Raw genomic sequence first — 13,527 nt, 5'->3', positions numbered from 1 at the left:
GTATCTCAGTTTCTTCATCTGAAATAGCAGCCGTGTTGTACACGATTTTATCTTTTCACATAGAATATTTAATTCATTCTCATAACACTTTGAGAGGTAGGTGTTATCATCTTTAATTAACAGATAAAATTGGGGCTCTGAGAGGTTGTTAGTCACTTCCCTAAAGTCACATAAACTGTCCTAAGTACACCAGGCTCTCTATTTCAAGTTCTATCCTCTTTCTAGAATTCTACTGAAAACCAGAAATCAGCTCTCTGAGGCTTCTTTCAGCTCCAGAATTTCATGATTTTATGGGTTCTGTGTTTCTGAAAGCATGTTTGGTCCTTAATATTTTCCTCTCTTTATCCTGAAAGGGTTTAAATCATTGGAGGCAGATGACCCTCTCAAGTGGGGCTGTCTTTTCCTTTCCCCACCACTTCTTAATCTTTTTCTGTTCCAACCAGTTTAGAAGATCTGCAGATGGGCCTGTTCCATTTAATGTTTAGCTTGAGAGTCTTACCTCAGAAAAGAACCACAGAGTGTAAGTTAGCTTTGGGAAAGGATAATCCAGACAGCTGCTAACAAAAGTCAGGGGTAACTAGGGACAGTCTAGACCTCGTGGTCTTTTCTGGGTGAATGGGGAGTAGAGCAAGCTGAATTTGCAAGTTCAATGAGATGATACTCCCTTACACCTAGGAAGAGGCCACCTCAATATCTTCCACATCCAGCGAGTCCTTTGCATGGAAGGCAGATGAGCTCTGGAAAAAACAAACCATGTCTCTTCTTGACTGAAACATCTTCATAGCGTTTCAGCAACTTTTAGGAAAATCCAAAATCCCAAGCACAGCCTCCAAGCTCCTCCAGAACCTTACCCCTTGTTCTTTATTTTCCAGCCCTGACTCTCTCAACATCCTTATATTCACATTATGCTGGAATTCCTGCTCTTCTTCTGACAAGTTGTTAGCTACTTGCTGTGGACTCCTCTCCATCATGTGAAATGCCCCCAGCCAGTAAGATCTAGACCAAAGACATCTCCTTTATAAGCACCTCGAGTACTTGGCTCCTACTTTTGGTAAGATCAGCTACTTTGGATTATCATTCTATTTCTCTCCACCATTAGTTGTTTATTTTCTTTTCTTGCTGCTGAGCTCACAACAGGTGCTCAGTAAATGTTGGAGTAAATGTGTAAGTGTTAAGTCATTGTTCATGACAAAACATGTCATGAGCGCAGGTGATATTTACACAGACTCCTCTCTTTTGAGTCATCTCAGCTGGTTCTGCTATGAATGTGTCTTGCCTCATCTAGTGTTGTACTGGGTGTAGCTGATTGATGCAATTTTAGAAGCTCTAGAAGCTCTCCTACAGTGAAGGCCAAGGCATCTTACTTTTCTTGCACACGGTATGATACAGAGCACAGAATGGACACTAGAAGGTGAGTAAGAAATACATTTTACAACAGTGTATGAATTACATGTCTATTGTTACAAAGACTCTGGGCCATATTTTCTCTCGAATGGTGATTTCTATGATGTCAAGGAGATACGAGGAATCCCACGAATTCTTGTACTTCCACATGCAGCTCAAGGAAAAAGCATGTAGCTTTGGTGTCATGCTAACCTGAGATTGAATCCTTCTCCACCAAGTATTGATATTAGTACAACCTCAGTCAACTTAGTCAACGGAACTGAATGATGCAACCTACCTTATAAGGCTGTGACAGTGAATGATTTGACATAGAGAAAGTAATTAACACAGTGCCTGGTGCATATTAGCTGCTCAGCTCATTGTAGTATTTTTGTTTAAACCCCACCCTCCCTTCCTCATAAGAAAACAAGACAGAATGAGAGACAAGGAAAATTATCCCTCTAAGATGCAGTTCAAAAAAGATCGTTTAGATAGGGAGAGGAGACAAAATTATCTGCGGGTTCTATTTTAGAACAGGACATGGGTTCCCAATTCAGGAAAAATGTATTTTTTTAAAGTCATGTAGCTTATCTTGAGGCACATTTTTTTGGGTTTGTAAACATTAAAAATTTTTACTTTTACATTAAAAGCCAAGACCAAACTATTTTCAGAGTACCGTGTTGGTTCCCTGAGTTATGGAGGGCTCTATGCTTAGTCTATGGCTCCATAAATATTAATGAAGGGTCTAGATACCAGATGCTAACGGCAGCAGTGCTGGGCTAGTTCTCATGCCTTATGCTTGCACCCAGAGGGGTTGGCTATGACTTCATGTTTAAAGAACTGAGCTTCATGATACAATATGTCAGGAGATGTGATGTATGTCTTCCTGCTACTGAACAATGAACTCTATACAAACTCACAGCCATACACACATACACATATTTAAATCAGCAAAAACCAAACTGGCTGGATTTATACAACTGTTTATTTTGTGTCTGAGTTTCAGTTTTTCACTGGAACTACATTTTTTTGTCCTTAATCTGATTATTTTGCTAATGCCCAAAAAGCCTATGGTAGCTTTTTCTGTGAAAAGCAGCTACTTTCCCTAATTTCCCCCATCTTACTCCAAGGTTTCTCATACTTTTCAGTCACCATAACTCCTTTCCCACTCCTCCCCCCATCCACACACGACACTCTCAGTTCACCTGTCTTCTGTTTTTTCATCTGACTGTGGAAGTGTTTCTTTAACAGTGATCTAAGAACCTTTGTATCTGCATGTGTCTTCCTGGGATACGCCTTCATATACACACAGACCTGAATAGATGTGCTGCCGGCTGCTGGTCAAGGGGGTTGGGTACCATTTTCACACTGAATGGGGATGAGCCATCCTGTGCCTTCGTTTTGCATTCACTATAAATACACTGGCCATAGGAATCATCTGGCTGTTTGGTCATTGAAACTCCAAAGCAAATCCAACACATATGCCTGCCCACACACTACCCCAAATTCATCATGCCCACACAACATCATTAGCTTGAAATCGCAAAATTATAACTGAAAGTCATAAAGGAACTCAAAGAAATAACTGTTCACAATTTTACTTTTTAGCAGCAAGTAATAACTAAAACCCAGGGACCGTAAAAAGGACAACTGATTTGACAAAATAATCATCTGACTATAGCCTGACTTTTCCTTCTAAAAGAGTCTTACATTGTCATTAGATATTTTTTCTGTATCATGAAAAGGCAGGAAATAAATATATAAACATCCTTTAAAGAAATCCACTGTGGATGCATCCATGGGATTTATCACTAATATGACTTTCTGGAAGACAATATGAGAACATATATCCAGATTTCAAACGTTCGTAATCTTCAAATCGGCAATTCTAGAAATTTATCTTAAAGATGTTATAAAAGTATACAAAGATGTATCCACAAGTACTTTTTTTTTTTTTTTTTTTTTTTTTGTGGTATGCGGGCCTCCCTCTGTTGTGGCCTCTCCCGTTGCGGAGCACAGGCTCCGGACGCGCAGGCTCAGTGGCCATGGCTCACGGGCCCAGCCGCTCCGCGGCATGTGGGATCCTCCCAGACCGGGGCGCGAACCCAGTTCCCCTGCATCGGCAGGCAGACGCGCAACCACTGCGCCACCAGGGAAGCCCCCACAAGTACTTTTTAATAATGAAAAAAGAAACAGTATGATTAATACTAAGAAACCATTTGAGAGAATGCTGTAGAACATAGTTATGGGCATGGGAATTTGAACATGATATGTTTCTAAATGAAAAAAGGAGGTTTTTGAAAGAACATATGTATGATTGTTTGTGCTTGTGTGTATTTGTGTGTACACACGCATAGAAAAAATATCTAGAAAGATATTTTTCAAAGTATTAAAGGAGTTATTATTGGTGGTAAGGTAGAGGTTATTTTTACTTACTTCTCTATACCTCTTTGCATTGTACATGCAGATTGTACATGCAAATTGTACTTTGCATTGTACATTCTCTGCTTTGCAAGAGAATAAAAGTAGAACTATTTAAATTTGGGGAGGGGAGAGGAAATACATAACATTAGGGGACATACCAATATTAATGCCAAATTGACATGGTTAAAGTCCACTATCAAAATGTATACCACAGAATCTCAGAAGCCAAGTACAGTTATTGAAAATCCCCTCTGTGCTCACCCAAGCCCAGTTATGTGGTGAAGACTAGGGGAAACCATGACTGTAGAAAAGACCTGGAGCTTTCCCAATGGTGTCACACCACACACAGCGTTGTCTCCTTAGTGATTTAATATTTGCCACCTCCCCCTTCCTTCCCCAATACTCATGGGCAGGCTGCTGGCGATTGATGGTCTCTGTATTGCCAGAAAGATAAGCTGAGCTGTCAGGGGAGTGGAGGTGACAGTGAAGAGGGGTGTGTTCTGCGAGGCAGATGACATCCAGAAAAGTATGCCTATGGATGACATGCCTACCAAATCCAGAAGTGCACTTGCTCATTAGGACACAGCCAGGCGAAACGTTCAATACAGGTTATTTAGCATCCATCGCAAAAAGTGAAACAGGTGCAGAAAAAAAATCCAGCCTTTATTTTCTTCTCTTTTCTTTTTCCTCTCTCTTTCTCTCCGCCTCCCTCCCTCTCTTCCTCCCTTCCTCTCCTTATCTCTCTCAAGTTTCAAACATGTCTTATAACCTGTCATATGGGCCAAGCCATCCCTGGAGAGAGATGTTAAACCATTCTGAGTGGCAGCCTGTCATATTTAAATTTAAAATTTATAAGATAAATAAGTACTAGGGATGTAATGTACAATATGATAAATATAACTAACACTGCCATATGTTATATATGAAAATTGTTAAGAAAGTAAATCCTAAGAGTTCTCGTCACAAGGAAAAAGAATATTTTTTCTATTTCTTTAATTTCATATCTATATGAGATGATAGATGTTCACTAACTTATTGTGATAAACATTTCATGATGTATGTAGGTCAAATCATTATGTTGTACACATTAAACTTATACAGTGCAGTATGTCAATTATATCTCAATAAAACTGAAAGATAGATAGATGATAGATAGATATAGATAGATAGATAGATAGATAGGTGTGAAAACAAACAAAAAAAGTTTCCCTTTCCCCCTAGCATCCTGGTCGTGGAGATGGAGTAAGTCTGTTTTGTACACTCTTGACCACGGGCTTGACCAGCATCCAGTCTGTTCCTCGCAACACTTCTGCAAGCATCTCCAGTCTGATGTGCTGCCTTATTTCCAACCTGCCTTGAGCTCCGACCTTCCACCAGGGCATATGATGGGCCAGTTAAAGCTGTACCCCAAGCAGAGACAGAACATGTAGATTTTGTTGAAAAGAACACATGGTGATCCATTCAAGAGGAAATGTTTGTCATCCTGGTCAGGTCTGGATCAAATCTGTGTTGGAGAACATGAAAGGAGACCTGACTGCAACACATCACCATGCTAATGTACCCTAGTCAGGTACACCGCTATTTCTTGCCATTTTCTTTTTTCTCATATGAAGGTTGCCATCACTTCACACACATTTTGCAGTGATAAAGGTAGTTCTGTTACTAACCGTCTGGTAGGGGTTGGGGAGCAAGCATTTCATAACTGGGTTTCGACAACTTTGAACATACTTGCTCAGATCTCTCTCCATCCTAACTCTATCCTCTTTACATGACTTTTCTTCTTTAAATATAAATATGATGTCTTTCTCTGTGACACACAAACACACAAGTTCTGCACAAATAGCCAGGGGATTGGAGACTCTGCTTCCCCATCCACAGTTGAATTTTAAAAATGGAATTAGGAAACTCAAACCATGATTCTCTCAAAGCAATTTGGAGATGAGCCATCACCAGACTGATGGGATAGGTGAAGCAACAAGTCACTCTAAATGTTAGAAACCAGAAGTCAGGGAAAGACCCTGCAGCCCCAAGGCTCTGGAATTTCCATCACTCACTGATCCTGAGAAGTCCAGCCCACTAACTTTCAGACCTGGAACATGATGGCCAGTTCAAGGAGAGACCAAGGCTTGTAGTGCCTTTAAGTTTGTTGTGGCTGTTGTTTATGTGTTTTAAATGATATAGTTCCTAATGAGGTTATTTAGTGAAATGTTCATCTCCCTCTATGTTATTGCCATGTCACTCAGTGGTGAAAGGGAAACAATCAAATATGCAGTAGCTAAATATGCTGTTGGATTTTACAGACTTTCTCCCCTCCTTTCAGAAGGATTCTTTTACTTTCACCTCTCAGGTATGTTACAGTGTGTTTGAGAAAGAAAAAAGGGGTAAGAACAAATAGCATTTAAAACCAGCCAATCAAGCAATAGTAATTAGCAACATCATTCACAGATATTCACCTGCAGTGCTAAGCCATATAGAAATGAGTGAGATTAGTTCCATTTCAGTTACAATAACAACGGGAACCAGGCTCACATGTTTTTATCTTAGTGGAGACAGGGGACAGATGGCAAAGAACGTCTAAATTCAATGATCAGACAGGAATAAAGCCCTCCTCCCCAAAATCAAAATGAGATAATTGCCAGGGGCAGCTTGTCTTGGGTTCTGAGAGTTAGGAAGCAAATATATTTGCAGAAAGAGCCATAGGGAAGCGAAACGAAAATAAATTGCTCCAGTTCGAGGCATTCTTTGACTCTTTTGGGCACTGGCTCTTTTTTACACAATCCTCAGAAGAATGGATGGTTCAGAAACAAAACAAAACAAAATAGAACATGTAAGGGACCATATCTGCATGGCCCTGAGTGAAAAAATTCAGGCTTCCCAAACTTGTGTCTATGTTGTAATAAAGATTTTAAAATCTACCTTGCTATATTTCTAGTTTTTTTTCTCTACAACTGGGTCAAAACACAAAGAACACAAGTTGTAATAGAATTTTCTAAATTAATACTACACTGGAAAATAGAAATCAATGTTGAGAACTGAAAAAAAAAAAAAAAAAAAAAGAATGTCTATTTAGCTTCTATGCCACCTTGAAAACAAGCAACCGTGAAGAGATCGGTTCACTTGGATCTGATCTGAGAATTTGCAATCTACCTTTCCTTACTTCTGCCAAGTTAGTCCCACCCCTTCCTTCTACTCCCACTCATGGGCCCTTTATGATTTCCTCCCTCCTTTACATCTAAATGCAGAAGTGAAGTGTGAAAAGCTGTTTAAGTACTTAACTTACTGAGAAAGGAAACTAGCTGGCCATTTTTCATATTCCATGATATTAAAATAATTCATCTGAGTTTGCACTAATGACAGTAAATCTCTCGTGCTGACAAGCTGTGGTCAATTATCCTTTCTACAGCCTTTTAAAGCCGAAGCCCTAGGAAGTGTGTCATTGTTGGAAACTCATGGCTTGCTAATTCAAACGAAGCAGCCAGCCAGCCTGAGCCGCTCTCTCGACAGTGTACCACCAGGGTCCTTGCCCCCAAACAGCTCTCCTAGGGACTTGCAAGTGCTGGGGCACTTCCGCTGGAATTTACGTGTATGGGGGAAATAGTTTAAATAAAGTAGTGTGTTATTTATCCCTTTAATGATGAGTTTAACAGCCACAATTAGGAAGGAAATTCTACAAGCCTGAACTCCAGTTACTTATTACTGCCACTGAAAGTCAATTAAAGTATCTAAGTAATTACAGGGATTGCGATCATCTGTCATCTGGTAAATCATATTAGAGGGAAGAGGCTCTTGGTTTGCTTTGAAAGTGTGTGATCTAGTCTCCATCATGTTTTCGGACAAGGGAGTGTGTGAGGGGGCTTGCCCCCCACATCTGTGGATCTGTTCACCTGGGAGAGCAACAGAAGTGTTCACTGGATTTCCATCCAACCTCAGCAGCCGAGCGAAGAAGCAAGAGTCATCCAGGAGGTGTGTGGGAGGTGCCCACTTTGCCAGATAAGCCACCCAAGGACATTGCTCTTCAACTCAGGAGCCTCTAGTGGCACCTTGTTCCTTCCGGAGCTCCTACTATACCAGGTCCTTGTTCCTTTGCAAGGCCACCAGCTCCCTGACTACCTCCAGTGCCTTCTTTAGTCATCCTGGTTGAGCTTGCTGTCTCATAAACGTTATCATCATGATTTAAACAACTTCTGTGCTTTTTCTCATACTGTTACTTAAGATGCATTCCTTCCCTCTCTTCTATCAAAACTGCCTTCACCCTTCAAGGCCCAGCCAGAGTCCTGACCTCTCCCTGATGCGGATCCAATACCAGACCTCTCCTTCTATGAGTTGCCTGTGGAATTCCAAATTTATTGCTCAGTGGTTCTCAGATTGTGAACACTAGCAGGGGCTACATCTTAAGTTTCCGCTTCCTACCCAGCATCTGGGATACATTTACACCCCCAATGTGGTAACATCTTGCTCCTTGATTTCTGTGGTTGCTGAAGTTTAGTCTCATGTTTGGTGAAATGTCTTGATCAGACCTAGCTGGTATTCCTTCATTTATTAGCACCTTCCTTCCTTCAGCAGCATGTTTTGAACGGCTTACTTAGAGCAGGACACCAGAACCATGGCTTCTAAGTTAGAATCCAGTGCTTCCTCTCCAACCATAACGTCCTGATGGGAAACTGTTTGCTCACACCACCGTGCACAAATCAAGGAGTCTTTCAGTGTTCATCATTCCTTCGCCGGCCAACACTTGCAGGGAAATTATCATAAAAGCACATGGAAATATAGAAAGAATGAGCTCCATCTCCCCTGTGATTCCACACTGCTCTCCTCAGAGCATTCTCAGTCTGAGCCAGGCTAGACAAAGAGAAGAAAATATTTTTAAATGGTCTTCCACATGACTTCAGGGCTTACACAGGGTTCAAGTGTGGTGCAAGGGATGGGCAAAACTCAGGTCAGCCAGCTATGCTAGGGTCAGCCAGACATTGGGGTCAACTGGCCATGCTTGGGTTGAATCAAGAACACCTTGCTGTTCTTCACATCCCAAGACAGATATTGGAATTTTAACTTTCCTTTTTGCAACCTCTTTATGTTTTGAAAATTCATTTCTTCTTGAAGTGAGACTTCCCAGAAGATCTCTTTTCTCATTCTCCCCTTTCATGGCATGTCCTTTGGTAGCTCCTGTTCTGCACCTGTGGTGTTTAGACTTCATATTTCCACTAGCATTTGCCCCCAACATGTTGTTTGTATGAAAAAAATATTCTGCATGAGTCCAAGGAAACTGACCAGAAAGAAACATGAAATCCAACTGATGGGAAAATCTACAAAATGTTTTCTTTAAAGCTTCTCACTATTTTCTGCAGGAAATATTGCCCATAACAAAGCAGTGAAAATAGAATTGAAAATAAAGGCAAGACTGACAAATTCAACAACATCGGACCATATCAAAGGACTGCTGAAAACCCTTCAATGGCTCGGATAGTAGCTGGTGTATTACAGTGAAACTATTGTACCTGCATCTAACACCCACACCACCAACATGTAGAGCCTAAGTTCAGTACAGGCCAGGATTGTGCTGTGTGTCTCCCTAGTGGCTAGCACGGTGCCTGGCACATAGTATGCCCTCAGTAAATATGTGTACAGTGACTATTTGGTCACCATTTGGTTATATAAATACGATGTGTTAGGTGTGGAGGTTTTAAAATACTAAGATACACGGTTCTCATCTTTAAGAAGTTCAAACCCTGGTACTGTGATTCTCAAGCTTGAGTGAGCATCAGAATTGCTCAGGAAGCTCTAAAAGTACAGATTTCCAGGCCTTACCCCCAGAGATTCTAATTCAGTAAGACTGGGTAGGGGCCCAGAATTCTATACTTTTAATAAGCCTCCAGACACCTCTGATGATCAGCCAGATTGGGAACTCTTAGACTAGTGGGTGGTAATAACAGCCTTGTTTTTACACCTCTTTTCCCAAATATGAAGTATTTTCATACCTCATCTCACTTGATTCTTACTCTCTGAACGGGGTAGAAACCCTGCAGTTTATGAGTGAGGACATGAAGTGCAGAGAGGTCATATGGTTGGCGAAGTCAGAATCTGGATTTGAACCCAGGATTTCCATCCACAAGCTCAGCATGTTTCCTTCTCACTCAGCCCCTCTTGAGAGTGATGACCCAGGTTAGCTCTGTTGGGTAAAGAGTAACAAACCATATGGGTCATCGTTAAATGGACAGCCAGTATATTCAGGTCTCTCTCCTAGGTTCTTTGGGGAAGACAGAGTGAGAGGAAAATATTGCCTTCTTCACCTGCCCCACCCCCCATCCTCCACCCTTCGCCTTGGAGAATCACATTGGGAAAAAGAATTGATTATGGAGACAGGCTCTCTCAGTGATGCCTTGTAATGAAGGTTATTTCCTTATAGATATGTTTTACCTAGAAAATAAATCAACTGAGAAAGTCAATCCTACTGGGTGGAATAAGCTTGGTTCATACTCCGCAAGGTCCCTTGACAGGGACCACATGATGAACTAGGCAGCAAACCAAATGCAATCCTTTACCTGAATGTGGCTCATGAACCCAGTCCTCTTGCTTCCCTCTGGATTGTTACCTAGCCCACCTTGCTTCACTCTTCTATCTGTGGTGTGGTTTAGATAAATCATTAAAGGATTTATTTCATTATTATCATATAATCCAACATGACAATAACAGTGCATTTGACAGCAGATAGATGAAAATTCCAGCTGCCTTTCTGGAATAGTAACACAGCAAGTTTCATTTTGAAATGACAAGCTGTGAGAGAGCAGTGTTAGCAAAAGGTCCCTCCATTTTCCATGCAGGTACAGGGTCCGAAGCTTTTCCCTGCCACATCCCTGACAAGAAAAGGCAAGAGGTTCAATAGTGTGGATTCTGAGCTATCCCATCATTCAAGGACATGGACCCTTCAAGCTGTGTCTGAGAGTGAAACAAGCCTCTGTGAAGCATACAGAGGGCTTGTGCTGACCACAGAAAAAAGGGAGTGGGTGTGGGGAGACAAGTCACTAGAAAAATAGGCAGAAACAAATGATCTCCTTTAAATTCTGCTTGGAAGTGTTTCTGGGTGGAGGAGCTTCTCATGAAGGTCTTTGGTTTTTCCACTCAGAGACAACTTTCTTTCATGTGCTGGCACCAAGTATTACCTGAGGAAGTTTGGGAAGGGAGATAGAAAAGGAAAAGGCTGACAATTTGCCTAGCCATTTATCAGAGCATAGGTACTCAAGCAAAATAACCAATGGCCCTTATTTCCTTATACTTACAATTGGAAATTAACAACTCTGAAAGGGCAGTTTTGAAGAAGTCGGCATTCTGTGATGGTTCTTCCGTTAGCATCTCCTGGGTTGGGATTTTCCGGCCTCAGCATACTAAAATCAGATCTCACTGGGTTGACTGAATTATACACACAAATATACAAATTCAGGACACCTTTTAAGTAATCAGTTTGAGACACTACATGCTTGATGGGAACCCTTCTCCTTTTAAATAGAGCTTTACAGCCAATGGTATGTTTATTTTAACCATAAGATATGTATCTCCTGCCTGTATTATTGCATAGCCCAGAGCAAGGTGCCACTAGGACACGATCTCATTCTACCAGTGGCAGCAAAGCTGGCCAGGGAACACAGCCTGAAGGGGGATAGAATAACTGAGGCAGAAGAACGGATAAGTGAGCTGGAAGATAAGAGAGTGGTAATAACTACCACAGAGCAGAATAAAGAAAAAAGAATGAAAAGAATTGAGGACAGCCTCAGAGACCTCTAGGATAATATTACACATACCAACATTTGAATTATAGGGGTCCCAGAAGAAGAAGAGAAAAAGAAAGGGACTGAGAAAATATTTGAAGAGATTATAGTTGAAAACTTCCCTAATATGGGAAAGGAAATAGTCAATCAAGTCCAGGAAGTGCAGAGTCCCATACAGGATAAATCCAAGGAGAAACACCCCAAGACACATATTAATCAAACTATTAAAATTTTTAATAGTTTAATGAAAAGTTTAATATCAGTTAAATATCAAAAATTAAATACAAAGAAAAAATATTAAAAGCAGCAAGGGATAAGCAACAAATAACATTACAAGGGAATCCCCGTAAGGTTAACAGCTGATCTTTCAGCAGAAACTATACAAGTCAGAAGGGAGTGGCAGGACATATTTAAAGTGATGAAAAGGAAAAACCTACAACCAAGATTACTCTTCCCAGGAGGGATCTCATTCAGATTCGACAGAGAAATTAAAATCCTTATAGATAAGCAAAAGCTAAGAGAATTCAGCACAACCAAACCGGCTTTACAACAAATGCTAAAGTAACTTCTCTAGGCAGGAAACATAAGAGAAGGAAAAGACCTACAATAACAAACCTAAAACAATTAAGAAAATGGTCACAGGAACATACATATCGGTAATTACCTTAAATGTAAATGGATTAAATGCTCCAACCAAAAGACATAGACTGGCTGAATGGATCCAAAAACAAGACGCATATATATGCTGTCTACAAGAGACCCACTTCATACCTAGGGACACATACAGACTGAAAGTGAGGGGATGGAAAAAGATATTCCATGCCAAAGGAAATCAAAAGAAAGCTAGAGTAGCAATTCTCATATCAGACAAAATAGACTTTAAAATAAAGACTATTACAAGAGACAAAGAAGTACACTACATAATGATCAAGGGATCAATCCAGGAAGAAGGTATAACAATTGCAAATATTTATACACCCAACATAGGCACACTTCAATACATAAAGCAAATGCTAACAGCCATAAAAGGGGAAATAGACAGTAACACAATCATAGTAGGGGACTGGAACACCTCACTTTCACAAATGGACAGGTCATCCAAAATGAAAATAAATAAGGAAACACAAGCTTTAAATGATACATTAGGCAAGGTGGACTTAATTGATATTTATAGAACATTCCATTCAGAAACAACAGAATACACTTTCTTCTCAAGTGTTCAAGGAGCACTCTCCAGGATAGATCATATCTTGAGTCACAAATCAAGCCTTGGTAAATTTAAGAAAATTGAAATCATATCAAGTATCTTTTCTGACCACAATGCTATGAGACTAGATATTAATTACAGGAAAAATCTTTAAAAAATACAAACACATGGAGGCTAAACAATACACTACTAAATAACCAAGAGATCTTTGAAGAAATCAAAGAGAAAATCCCAAAATACCTAGAGACAAATGACAATGAAAACACTATGACCCCAAACCTATGGGATGCAGCAAAAGCAGTTCTAAGAGGGAAGTTTATAGCAATACAATCCTAACTCAAGAAAAAACTCAAATAAAAAACCTAACCTTACACCTAAAGCAATTAGAGGAAAGAAGAACAAAAAAAACCTCCCAAAGTTAGGAGAAGGAAAGAAATCATAAAGATAAGATCAGAAATAAATGAAAACAAAATGAAGGAAATGATAACAAAGATCAATAAAACTAAAAGCTGGTTCTTGGAGAAGATAAACAAAATTGGTAAACCATTAGACAGACTCATCAAGAAGAAAAGGGAGAAGACTCAAGTCAATAGAATTAGAAATGAAAAAGGAGAAGTGACAAGTGATACTGCAGAAATACAAAGGATCATGAGAGATTAATACAAGCAACCATATCCCAATAAAATGGACAACCTGGAAGAAATGGACAAATTCTTAGAAAAGCACAACCTCCCAAGACTGAACCAGGAAGAA

At 40.2% G+C, this 13,527-nt stretch overlaps 1 protein-coding gene across 17 annotated transcripts in view; it reads left to right on the top strand.

Moving 5' to 3' along the window:
- The window catches only part of MTERF1 (mitochondrial transcription termination factor 1), a 571,641-nt gene that overhangs the window by 467,366 nt on the left and 90,748 nt on the right, over positions 1–13,527 (top strand). For 15 of the 17 annotated variants that reach the window (XR_008617408.1, XR_003679875.2, XR_003679882.2 and 12 more), the window contains one exon: positions 873–1,051. The exons of the other annotated variants lie outside the window; for them this stretch is intronic. The gene's annotated coding sequence lies outside the window, so the exon portion shown is untranslated. The remainder of the gene's footprint in view (positions 1–872; positions 1,052–13,527) is intronic. 17 annotated transcript variants of the gene reach the window in all.

Source organism: Physeter macrocephalus, chromosome 5 (genome assembly GCF_002837175.3).
Source record: "Physeter macrocephalus isolate SW-GA chromosome 5, ASM283717v5, whole genome shotgun sequence".
NCBI lineage: Eukaryota > Metazoa > Chordata > Mammalia > Artiodactyla > Physeteridae > Physeter > Physeter macrocephalus.
This window is presented reverse-complemented; position numbering and strand designations above follow the sequence as displayed.